Source organism: Filicampus tigris, chromosome 10 (assembly GCF_054856515.1).
Source record: "Filicampus tigris isolate MCC_2025a chromosome 10, RoL_Ftig_1.0, whole genome shotgun sequence".
NCBI lineage: Eukaryota > Metazoa > Chordata > Actinopteri > Syngnathiformes > Syngnathidae > Filicampus > Filicampus tigris.
In genome coordinates this window covers 20,790,945-20,804,353 of record NC_141226.1, presented here as the reverse complement: position 1 = coordinate 20,804,353, position 13,409 = coordinate 20,790,945, and the positions used below count along the sequence as shown (strand labels likewise).

The following is a 13,409-nucleotide window of genomic DNA, read 5'->3' as shown; positions in this document are numbered from 1 at the left end:
AGTTCTTCAAACCATTAAAAAAAAAAAAAAAAAGTCAGGTTTCTTGATTAACATTTGAGCCATCTACCCTCAGAGTGCAATCAAGCAAATGGTTGATTGTTTAAACAAGAAACTGTCTGTATAATTAATCATATTTGAACATGGACGGAATGAGCGGCTGAGATATTTGGCTCGTCAGAATCTATGCCAACACGACCTGGCACAAGTGTACTATAACACCATCCAGCATCCAGACACACACAAACTCTTAAAGTAATGAGCCCGCATGCTTTATCGAGTAATTTTGATTTCAGAGCTCATCTCAAAACCTAATTAGCTTTCTTCAGAGTGCCTTTATAGATTTCCCATAATGTTCCCACCCAGAAGCCACATACACTGGAGGCTCCACGGACAAGTGATGCACTATTTGTGAGGACCTTGACTATTTAAAATTCCCAACGTGATACAGTAAAAGCTGCTCCAGAAACTCTCACTGCACTATTGTAGACTACTCTGACTACACACAATGTGCAGCTAGACGTTTTGCACAACTTGCTGTTGTCTAACAGGGAGCTGAAGGGAAAATTCCACAACAGGTGTGAATGTTATTGGCCGATACTTGATTGCTTGAGTAGCCAAAAATTTTACTCAAGTAAGACTGCTGTATGACTAAAGTAACAGTAAAAAAAAAAAATAGTCATCCAAATAATTACTGAATTATTCAGTAACGAAAATGAATAAATAAATAAAACATAAAAACTTGCTGAAGTACTGAGTAACTGGTGAGTAACCTTACGTATCATGATATTCTTTTCGCATTTCACGTTTTCGTTACCAAAAATGTATTTCCAATTTCAATTTGAGTTATTTCATTAGTTTCTGTTAACAATAATAGCTTTGGTTATGGTTATGTTCAAAAATGACAGTTTCAACATGCAACTCGCCCACAAATAATATGTGATCATTCCTTTAATTTCATCCTTATCTGCACTGGTTTGAAGTTGGCAAAAGAGGAAAATGCAATTCAGGAAATGAAAAAAAAAAAAACATTTTATCTATTCATGTTCAGATGTTCTGTCTTGTTTTTTTTTTTTTTTTTTTTTTTGTTCAAAAAAGATTGCAAAAAGTCAGTATACTGTAGAAAGCATATAAATCAATTATTTTTTTAATGCATAAATTGAAATGGGTCAGGCCTGGCATAATTAAATGCACACAGACGTGAAGCATGTAGCCGGAATGTAAAAGGTGTGACTTTGCAATCATTGGTCTTTATGGGATGTAAAACTGTTGGCGGATCATTTTCTGAGATCACGCCTTGCATCCAGATAAGCTTTTGCTGACTGTTGTGCCTGACGATGAACGGTGGAGCTTCTCTTCACCAAAGCGCCACTTGCCGCCAGACATCGACGATGTTCCTCCTCTGTAACTGGTCCGTTCTTTGACATGAAAATGGTGTGAAGTTGTAGTTTGCCAACAAAGGAAATGAATACAAGAAAATTCAAACACTTTTCCTACTTCCGCTCTCTGGTTAGCTGCTTTATAATGGAATTAATTATCCGTCATTACAGTGGGCATTTTCTGATAGTCTTGCTATTTCCTCAAACTTAAAACAGATGTCCATTTTGATGTTTTATAAAAAAAAATTAAAAAAAAGTCCTGACCCTGCCTTCAAGTTTTGTTTTTCGAAAACCAATAAAGAGGGTGGCAAAATTTGGACACCCTGATATTTATGCACATACTAATAAAGTGAAGTCACCAGAGATATCTGTCAAAATCAAGAACCAATATGCAGGAATGATTAGTTATGCCTGACTGAGTTTGCTTAACATTCTCCATCTGCACGCTCCGCTAAGGTATGGAATAAGCAGAGTTGGGAGAAGGGCTGTGTACTGACAAGGTTAAGCTGATGCAGATGCAGTCGAAACAAGCCATGGACAGGGGTCACCAAGGTCTGGTCACTGGAAAGGTTCTTTTACCGAACGATAACAAAAATTGGGAGAAATAAAGGTGCATGCATGCATAATGGTGCGAGGAGGTTAGCATCAGAGGCTTAATTGCCAGTAGCCTGAACCGTTGCTCTGGTTTGAGGCTGATATTCTGATGCAAAATACATTCATCCATTTTGTATGAAGGCGGTCTCCAAGTGCCCACTTCACAGCGGCAACCTTGACATCATCCACACGTGGAGATCATCTTGCAGTTCCTTATAAACGTACTTTACGTATAAACGATCTCCGGCATGGAGTCCAGGAAGGCCATTTCTCTTTCTGCCATGTAGACCGTGAATAAAAGGAGCCGCTTCTATTGGATGGGAATCGAGTCACGCCCACAACGGCGCACACGGAAGGAAAGAAATCTTTACCCGAGCACGCATTTAGATCGCACTTTGAGCTTGGCATGAAAATAGGGCCCATAATGTTTTCTTTAACACGGATGTAAAGTTTAAAACAACTCAGGCATTTTTTTGTGTTTTGAACTGTAACACAATAAACAAACTAGGGTTACAAATTTGACATGGTGCTAAAAGGTAATAACATTGTAATTCTCTTTTTAAAGCGGGAAAAACATTAGATATCCACATATAAATACAATAAATAAAAAAAAGAGGCCAATGAAGACACCGACACAGTTAAGCTCTCTCCATGTCGGCCGATATATGTAGAAAACTGCTTATTGATTGATTAGTACCATGTTGAGGCTAATTGCTCAGACGTACGCTATGGATCATTATATTATTACTATTAATCCGTGTAGATGTGTGTGTGGGTGTGTGTGTGTCAGGGTGGCGGGAGGAGATTGATTTTAACTATGTACTGTAAAGCACTTTGATTGTACAACTGATGCTTCACTTCTATGTCTTTACTTGACCTCTTTCTTTCTCCCGCTTTTCCTCCTCTTCTTTGTTTGTTTTTTTTCTTCCCTGTGCTCCAGGCAGTTTAGGTTGTTTTGACATGTTTACAAAGTTTTCAGGGTCATGTTAATACATTTGTGTGTCCCCCCCCCCCCCCCCCCCCCCCCAAAGACAGTGAACAGGAAGCTTATACCGGTCAGCTGGAGGAGGTTGTCACAACCAATAATATGAACTATCATTTACTTTGGCAGCACATACCAGCATGACATCAAAGCTTTAGATGTGTTCTTAATTACAGTGGGGCCTTAAGATACAAGTGAGCAGACTTTCTTTTGTTTTTTTTCGAGATACAAGCTGTTGTTCAACCAATCTTTTGCTGAGCGCAGACTTGAGATACGAGCGCTGCGTGGTGGCGGTGACTGAACGACAAACTAAACATACAACAAAGTGAATTAGTGAATTTTCAGTCTGGTAGCTTGTGCTAATTCAAAATAGCATCTACGTTTGGGGTGCTTTAACCATTTAAGCAGCATATTGAACAAAAAACGGCGAAGCAACACACGTAAACAGATATATATCAGTACTCACTGTCATATATTCTGTATTATCTGTGTAGAATGACTAACATTATTGCCATGCTGATGAGCTGGGATGGAGTTGAGACGTTTTAATGAATCGTATATATATGTCTGCAAAGCACTACTTTTGTCCAAACGAAGCTCCTCAACTGGGGGCGTCTCCCAATCCAACGTTTTTTTGGTTCGATCCACACCTATGAACTCTTCTTTTGATATCTGTTATTTTTTTCCTTCGCGATTGAAGTGTCCCAATTCTCTTCCAAGGCTGCAAGCTACTTTGCAGCGCTGCTTCATTTCCTGACCTAACATCTACTTGGCTGTCATTTCACATTCATTTTTCATGGGAAATGACACACGGGCTGACCACATACTGTGCACACTCGCTGTGAAAGACGTCTCGTGTCCAAAAGCCTTTGCCGCTTAATGTGATTTGCTTTATAGTGCAACAGACTTTAATGGCACATGGAACGTTATATTAGGATTACGGTGACCAGGGTTGTGGCTTTCAAAGACCCCCGACTGTGAAGCAACCCATGTTACCTGTCAGTATAAGATATTGAATCTTGGCTGCGTCAGGCTGTGACGTTGATATTTTATTACCTTCTCCAAGAAAGATGAAGAATTTTACTTTCATGACATGTACAGTTGTATGCGTTCCATTTGCGTAAATGAATCTCCCCAACGCACGTCAACATTGGCGTCGAGATGCGTTGATTGCTTTGGATGGGCTCCACAAAATTTGCCTGCTACCTTTAGTTCTCATTACATTCCAAAATACACGATCATTGCTTTTCGGCAAATCTTTGTGAGTACCTGCGGCCTAGGCAAGCCTCGTCCGATTAGGAAAAAAAAAAAAAAAAATCAAATTGGTTAAACAAGAACGCAAGCCTGTTTTCCTTTTGCTGAGTTGACAGAACTGATTTACAACAGGAAGTCAATATTTAAACACAAGCATGGCAAAAAATAAAAAGCCCAGTTCACAGCTTGCATCTTGGCTCTGTTTGATCTTCAAGGCTGATGCGTTCTGGCCTCATCAGTCTTTAATGTGGGTTCAGGCTGGATTCCCGAGACTCAATCCCACCATCTATTTTTTCTTTTTTTTTCTTTTTTTTTTTTAACAATTTTCCCAGCTCACTTGGGTCATGCATGGCAGGAGGCTAAGAGCTACCTTTTCTCATCAATGCCCGTGAAGGTGCCCCCGCGCTGAACGTATTTCTCCTGCTGCGCCGAGACGCCGCTGAGCTTTATTCTGAAACACACCTATGTATAGAAATCCCGTTTTTGCCCGTTCGCGTGTTCGTGCGCATGCGTGCAGAGAAGATGAAAACAATGAAGAACAGATGCTTAGCGCTTAATACCACTTAATACCAAGGGGAAAAAAAATGAACCCTTTAGAAGTATTGGATTCGTATTTGTAGCCACTTAGGATCAAATCCTGCATCAAGGTCACCACAAGGGTGCTTATCCTGTTCTGCTTCCCAAGAGTATTTGAATGTGTTAATTATCTCGGCCAAAGAAAAATCACGGAGCATGAGGTCATTTTTTTTTTACCCAGTAGTTGATTAGCTTGTTTGTTATTTCGTTGCAGAAACCAAGCATAAAATTGATCAAATCTGTTATGTGTTATACGTTAGAATTAGGGATGGGAAGTCAAATCAGGTTATCAGTAATTTGATTGCTAGAAATTGTTTGCTAGCATTATTTTTTTAATAATGGTTTAATCATTTCCCCAAAGATGTAATTAAAGCTTCCAGTAAGTATTCTCCAATTTCTCTCCATAAAATCAGATTAATCACCTTCGTGTTTAATAATAATAAACCTTTTTTTTTTTTTAACTTTGGGAAACAACAATCAATATCTTTGCTTGTTTCATGACATGTTATATGTTGTTTTATGTTTTATGACAGTGAAACTAGTTACTGAATCTGAGTTTGTGCATGTTCGGCACCGTCAATTTGAAAATGTCCTATTTTGGGGCAGAAGCAAAGGAGCCTTGTGCTTGTTGCAAATGTTGGCCCTCTTGTCAAACAACTGGAAAGAATCGAACTCAGATGATCTCAGACGCAAATTCTCATCGTCAAGGAAGGCAAAAATCAGTGTTGGGTTTGTACAGATGACAAATAAGCAAAATTGGAAAGATTATGGCGATTGCGAGAATGTATCATTCCGTTTTATTCTTGGCGTGTGCATCATTGAAGAACCAAAAGCACCTCGTGCTTCGTCTATCTAGTCCCCGACTGTGATTGTTTGAAACCGACTAAGAGGATGGCGGGATTGCAGCCTGTCCTTTATAGACCCACCAACGACAGTAAACCTGGAGTTCATCGTGTGTACGTGTGTGTTTACTACTGTGCGAGGAAGGACACAAGAGTCAACGAACAGGAAAGGCAGACTCCTACAAGCAATCGTAGTCGGCCATCTTGCGCACGTGCCATCTGTGTAATCATGTGGAATGTCATTACAAATGCGCTTCATTTGTTAACTCGTACTCAGTAATTCTACTGTGGCCGTCCTGTATTGATGCCTTGTATGATGTGTGCTTTTCCGTTAAATGAAGGCTCATTTCTGGCAGGAGCAGGCAGCAGGATTTGGATGAGGGATGCGCTCCGTGCCTTTCCGCCATTTCCCTGGTTTGCTCTTTTGAGTCTCTTAATCCCTTGGCAAACCGGGATGAGACTGCAACTCCCTGGGAGCGCTAACAGCACATCAATAATACATCCAGTCCAGCTGCATCCATCGAAACACTGCGCACACACACACACACACACAGACACGCACACCCACACACACGCTCTTAACACACACATGCATATATACCCTTTCCGTTCCCCCCCAGACTCTGGCTTGACTCTATGCTGTCACCGTCATAAAAGCCCCGCATTATTTATTCATGGCGGACCCAAAATATGAGCTAAAACTGCGCAAAAAAGATGTGACACCTGGGGTATTTTCAAAAGGCTGCGGTATCATTCCACAACAGACTGATTGCTCGGTCAAAAAGAAAGGTGACAAGTGTCGCGGAGGCTTCGGCTCTGACAGGAGGAGCCTCTGTGTTTGCATTTGGATATAGTCGAGGCGGAGGCCCTCCTTTCCTTTGGGCGCTGGAAAAATGTCAAGTGGATGCAAAACAAGTGTGCGTCCCCAGTAGTGATTCTTTGTGTAAAACATTCGGGGAGGAGGAGATAAAGCGAGCACAATATTTGCCGTGTCGATAATACTGTGACAACTGAGATCACAGCAAACACGTGCGCTATTGATGATAAATAAAGGATGACATGCGCTGGGTATGCTAGCTCGCTCTTTTCTCACTCCGACGGCTATGCTGTCGACATGGAGCGTTTGAATCTGTCCTTTGTCGTATTCTAATGTGTACTTATGACTGGGTGGGAGCCTGTGAATGCAAATGTCTCCGTTTGTTATTCCGCTCTGCAAAGGGGTCAGGAAAAATGACAAAAAGACACTCGCAGAAGTGCAGTGGCAACCATCCAGGGTAACTAATTAATTTGAGCGCATACGGTGAGTGCATCTTTTGTCTTTCTCTGGAGGTTCATCATCTTTGGAGACTTTAGTCAAGGCCAAATGGCTTATTTTACTTACACACATAAACGCTATCGTAAAGGCGCCGGGGCCCCATCTGGCTTGCTTCTGTGAATTTGGAGACCGAGGTCAAATATTAAACACAAGGACATTAACTCCCAAAAAGTTGGGAAGCTGAGTGGAATATAAATCACCACAGAATATGATGATTTGCAATTAGAAAGCCTTTTCACATGTATGCAGTTTAGCCATCGTGAACGCATTAATGTGTCTTTTGTCTTTACAGAGGTGAACTTGTTTGTCACTGTTAAAATGGTACTAACGTTGACAAAGGTTTTATGACTCACTCTGGATCAAATGAATTCCTTTCCGCTGTTGCTCTTTAAGTCACTCGCTACTGTGGATGCTTACCGTCTAGTCGTCAAATGAAATCCAACCGTTATATGAAGAACAGCCCCCCCCCCCCCCCCCCCCCGTCCCCCCCTTCAACAAACCCTGCAGTGGCTCGGAATTCTTTTGGATAAGTGTCACCAAAAAGACAAAGCAAGTTAATCCGTTGCTCATGACGCATTCCGACTTCTGGTGTGATGTCGGACTCGGCTGTGTTTTTTTTTTTTTTTTTTTTTTTTTTAAATACTGTTTTGTGTGACTTTCTCGTAATTAATCATTTTAAAAAAATCACTTGGTCGCTGTATTCACGGTGTAGTACGTTCCTCATGTTAGCCCAATGTTGCTCCTATCATTACGTCGTCAAGCGAGGGGGATCTTGTTGTACGCTTTTAATGTTGGTTCACGTCCCACGTGGAATGCTACTAGCATCCCAAATGTCATTTTTCAATCCGCATACCTCACATGTCCTTACAGAGTCGTATTGATATCGGTGCGAGCCGTGACTTGAGGTTATTGGATTTCTGTTTTGTCAGGTTGTTTTCGCCAACATTAACATTGTGTCGGAGACAGAATCTCAATAATGATTGTGCTTATGTAGAGACAAGCCTCTCTGCATGAGATGTATTGCCTTAAGGGAAACGGATCAAACGGGGGCGTGTAGGGAACTCAGATAGAAGACGGCGAGATGCATTTGACTCCGAGCTATGGCGCACACAATCAATAGTGTCCTCCCGCTTTAACACTAAGGGAAGGAAATAGAAAGGTAGAAGTGGAACCGTAGGCAGACAGCTGCGCCCAAAGGTGGCTCGTGGAGACGCCTGAGCTAGCGTGATGCTTCTATTCAAATATGTTTCCCAAAACAACTCGGAAGAGCAACAGCGAATATTCCAAACCAGAGCTATGGGATTTGTATTTAATGGCCCAGAGGTTAGATTTGAATTTGTTGTGTTTTCAGTGTCAGGAAAAATGTACAAAAAATTCAAACACTGAATGGCTGTATAACAAATTTATTAATTTACTGTCCAATCGGATTAGCGATTAGCCAGAGCTATCCAAAAAGCCCAAAGAGACTGGGTTAATCACTCAGAGTCCGAATGCTCGTGGGAATTTTTCATGACAGGTCAATATGTATTTCCCGTGTCATGTCATGTCATGTCATTTTCCAAACCGCTTATCCTATACAGGGTCGCGGGGAGTTGCTGGAGCCTATCCCAGCCGTCAACGGGCGAAGGCAGACTACACCCCGGACTGGTCGCCAGCCAGTCGCAGGGCACACATAGACACTGTCACTGAGCGGGAATCGATCCCACGCTGCCCGCACACAACTCGGGCGTGTGTACCACTACACTATCAGCGGTATTTCCCGTGTCGCTCGTTTCATTTAGTTTGTCTTTTACGACTCGCAGCGGCTAAATCAACAAACGTCCCCTTGTCCTTGTTGACGATGAAAGTCACATATTACGGTGGATTGCATCTCTTCTATTGATCATCTTCTTTTCATTATGTCTAATAACTTGTGTTGCAAACAGCTTTTTTGGACGCAAACAAGCAATTACAAGAGTCCATACGTGGCTGAAGATGAGAGTGTTTAAAAAAAAAAAACCAAACAATCACACCGCTGAACAATTTAGAATCCTCAATTAACGTAGCATGCATTTTTTATGAATAATAATTTAGTCACGCTGCAACAGGGGAAGCCAAACATTGAAATAAAAATGCTGATTTTAGTCTTAACGTCTGACGTAAATGTAGAGTATGTATGCATATTAAAAGTATTTATCATATATTTTAAAGTTGATTTCAATCAACACTCATGTTTCCCAAGACGTTACATTATTTAAATGTGTTATTAAGTGGCCAACATTAGAAATGCACAACATTCTAAGAATAATCATCATGTGGAGCTGCTTTGCAGCCCTACTTGAGACACACATCTTAATCAACTAATTAATCAAAAGGGCTTGATGCTTTACCCTTTCAAGCACAGTTGTCACTAGAGTGGGCAGCTATTTAAAAGTTGCTTTCGCCTATATTAATTCATCTAAAAAAAAAAAAATCTTTATATTATAAATCATTTAATCAAATCATAATTCATGCATGAAGGGGTTAAATTGCTGCTTAATTCCATATTTTTCTCTTCATATACTTATATTTTGGACAGGGCAGCACAGGAACTCAGTAGTTCGCACTTCCCTGGGTGCTCCGACATACTACCACATTTCGTAAAAAACATGTTAGGTTAATTGAAGACTCTAAATTGTCAACAGGTGTGGGTGTGATTGTATGTTTGCTTTTATGTGCCCTGCGATTGGCTGGTTGGTTCGGACAACTCTGTCCTTCCAACTCTGTGCGAATAGCAAAGCGCTTCTCGGATGCTTTTTAATGCAAATAATCCAGATAACAACGGCTACGTTTGCATGGACAAAATTTCTTTTATCCGATCAGAGTTCGGATTAAAATTATGATCAGATGCACAGTTTTCGTGGACACTAAAATATTGATCCGACTTGCGTGTTAATGCATCGCACGTTTGAGCGGAAAAAAATATTTGGACATGCGATGATTGACCAAATATATCGGTAGTAGTAGAAGAAGAAGCAGCCGTAGCGACTTCGTCGCTCCGTTCATTTCTACTTTAAACGTTAGCGTTTTTCACATATTTTTCCCGTTTGCGCTCTTACATCGAGTTAGCGCTTCCTAATGGAGCTGCAAATGTTCTGCTTCTTTTTTTTTTTTTTGTTCTTCCAAACTTTATTGAATCAAACAACTCACAATATAACACTCGCTCTGCTTCTACTCGCTTCGGGGAATAACAGAAACGCCTATAATGACGTCACAGACGCAGTCAAGACAGTTTGTTCCGAAATAGATCGGACTAACAATTAAAAAAACTACCTCTCTCGTTCGGAATAAAATCTTGATCGGAATGGGCTTGATCGAGTCCGAATATTCAGAATGGGGTTTGTACATGAAACATTTTTATTCCGGTCAGGCATTTAATCCGAATAAATGTGTTCATGTAAACGTAGCCGACGTGAGCCACGAGGCCCTCTCTTAATTCCAACATCAGTGACCTATAGAGTAGAGTCCTGTAGGTGCAATGATCAAGTGTGCCAATACTTAATAGTGTATCTTGTCTGGCGCTGTAACGTGATGAATTGCTAAATAGATGAAATAGCGGTCGAGCGCTAACCCCACCGAGAAAGGATCTATTTTCTGTGGGCGTCTCCTGGCCGACTTCAAAGTCTCCTTTGAAGTCGCAGGGTGGAGATCCGCGTGTCCTGTCTGCGCTCTTTTGTTCGCTAATGTGCTCTGCTGCAAATGGGGCAGAGGCTGAGAAAATGCCAAAGAAGAATCAAAGCGTTGGGGCCACGTAGATCGCTGCTCAAACAGCACCTGAACGGAGAATACTGTTGACGTAGACGATACGGAAGTAAAGACGATTTTCATTTGTCCAACTGTTTTCGGATGGAAATCACATCGACTAACCTTGAGCGGGTGGAAACATATCGATAATCAAGCTTACTTAGAGCCCCATTTCGATTGAGAGGCCTCATTATCAGATGTCCATAAACATTAACCTGACTGATTGTATCGCACAGCGTGGGACGGTCTGCTCATAAAACGGGCTGGGACAATCATAAATGTTAATTTTTCAATATTTCCTGATTGCAAACACCGAGGTGGGTGGATCCAATTAGGAATTGGAGCCTTGCATTGTTAGATGAAGCAGCAACTCGTTGTGTTGAGTCAAAAGCGATTCTCAAGTCAATCAAAATGTAACGAGAAGAAGACAAGATGAAACTGCAACTGCAGCGCAGTTCCCAGATCAGATAGCAGTTAGCCTAGCTTCTTCTGTTTCTTCTCGTACTGATTTCTTCATCTTTGTATTTTGCGGCAGTCTGAAGTTCCCGTGGCACCAATTTTCTTGAAATTACAGTGCTTTGCTGCCAGCAAGTACTTTCACGTAGCCAACACGGTAACTGAAGGTGTTTGACTTGGTAGGTGGCAGAATATGATTGCTTCCTTCTCAGTGTTCTCAAGTCAAATTGAAAATTGTAGACAAAGCGTGAATCTGGATTATGATTATGATTATTGCCACTGAGTTTGCATTACACCTGTGGTGAAAGGTGTTTCATTTGACTGTATATTCAGCCAGAAAAGAGAGTGCCGAAATTTGGTTCATCCAAATACACGAAAATACGTTGTGTAGTAATCTAGTTGGTTCGGTAATGTTTTGTTTGTTTCGCTGATGTTTGATGCCTAAAAGAATACATTTTTGATGATGACATATAATTAATATGAATTACTGCTTACTAACAAGTAAATACTAAAACATTCATATTTGTGGATTAAGATCATGAGTTCTTCAGTTTGGATTCCTGCGATAAGCCCAGTGAGCAAATTTGGGTACAACAAGGTGAATTCAATAATTCGTCATTCCTGTTCAAGCATTGGGAGCGCTCTGAAATAGAATGCATTAAAGCACTTCATGGTGCTTGGCGGTCTTGTCTTGTTTTTTGAGAGGATGTCTATTAAATGCGTTCAGCACTGTACACTATATATTCATAAAATAATGAAGCACCACTCAAAGGTTTGGGCACACTTCATTTAATAGCACGCGCAACTGTGACCGAACTTTTGATTTGTATGAATTTTTTTCAGAGATGTAGCTCCTAAAGTGCGTGAATTCACTTTGGCAAGGCAATATGATATCCTATTGTATCAGTCGGTAGATATAATTGTTAAATGGGACGACAGTATTGGAAAGCATCCCCTTTGTTTCTGTTTTTAAAATCACTATAGTTGTTAGTATCAGTACCTGGTAAAAAAAAAAATAGTAGCAGTTATTTATTACATACTTTTTAGGACAACCTGATATAACATCAAACAATGCTTCTGTAGACAAAGTCAGAGTGGTTCAACTTGGGTGTTCTGGAACTGAAATTCAAATATAAGGCCGACAGCAAAAAAAAAAAAAAAAAAAAAAGGAATTTATTTTAATTCAATAGACGATAACCAACCATCTTGAACAATAACGTCTCTTGGGTGCTTTTGAGCCCATGTGAGTTGGAGTCCTGTTTTTCCAGCTGCAAGAGTGTAGGATAACTATTTGAAAATGTATTCCCAAGAAAGCCACTGAGAAAAAGGCTGAGCCACTATTAAAACACTCCAAAGGCGGGATTTTACATAAATAGCCTTCAAAAAAATTGAGGTTACTCTGGGCAGCGGGATATTATTTTCTTTCCTTGCCAGTATAACGTTGATGGCGTGATTGATTTGCTGTATGCTTTTTGTTTGTTTCGTGAGAAGACGTTTTCGATCACCAGCTACATTATTTTAAAACTTGCTGACGTTAGTTAGCAGCCAATCAACTTTTCCTCTAGCCAATGTTTTTGTTGTTGTTTAGTTGTTATGAGAACAAACCGTACCAAATAAACAACAATCATTGGTTAATAAACGATCTGGAAAAATAATTGCAATACACTTTATGATTGTTTGATTAATCGATGAAAAGTCGGTTGAATACTCCGATCCAAAAATATTAAATTATGTCAGCCCTAGTGCCCTTGTCGTTCGCCGTCAGTCATAATGTATGGAATCCATTTTTTTAAGTTAGTGAGGCTAACCGCCATGTCTACATTTTCTCACCCAAGCACAAGTATGAAGACTGCCCTGCTTTTTTGACTGTACATTTCGCTACTCCACAGAGCATCCGAGTCTGCCAACAACAGCAGACGAGTCGCTCTAAAGATCTCGATCAAGTTGCCGATTGGAAGATGAAATGCCCAAAAAACGTGATTAGTAAAAGCACCAGTAAACTTATTTCTTCAAGCACGAGCACTTAGAGTAGGCAGCGATTCTTTCATGCGCCACCAGATGGAGCCTGTGTACCACGAGTAGCACTCCTACCACACTTTGACGGTCACTAATCTGAAGGATTAATATCATAATTGTGTTTGTCTTTTTTTATCATTATCTTTTGAAATATTCCGAATGTGTTGTGATAAACTCCTGTGACGGCAGTATGGGCGCTAATCTGTTTGTTTTCACCACATCCAAAATACACCTCT

At 40.6% G+C, this 13,409-nt stretch overlaps 1 long non-coding RNA gene across 2 annotated transcripts in view; it reads left to right on the top strand.

Annotated features, from left to right (window-relative positions):
• LOC147141259 (uncharacterized) overlaps positions 1-13,409 on the top strand; it is a 139,813-nt gene that overhangs the window by 110,459 nt on the left and 15,945 nt on the right. The window lies entirely within an intron of this gene.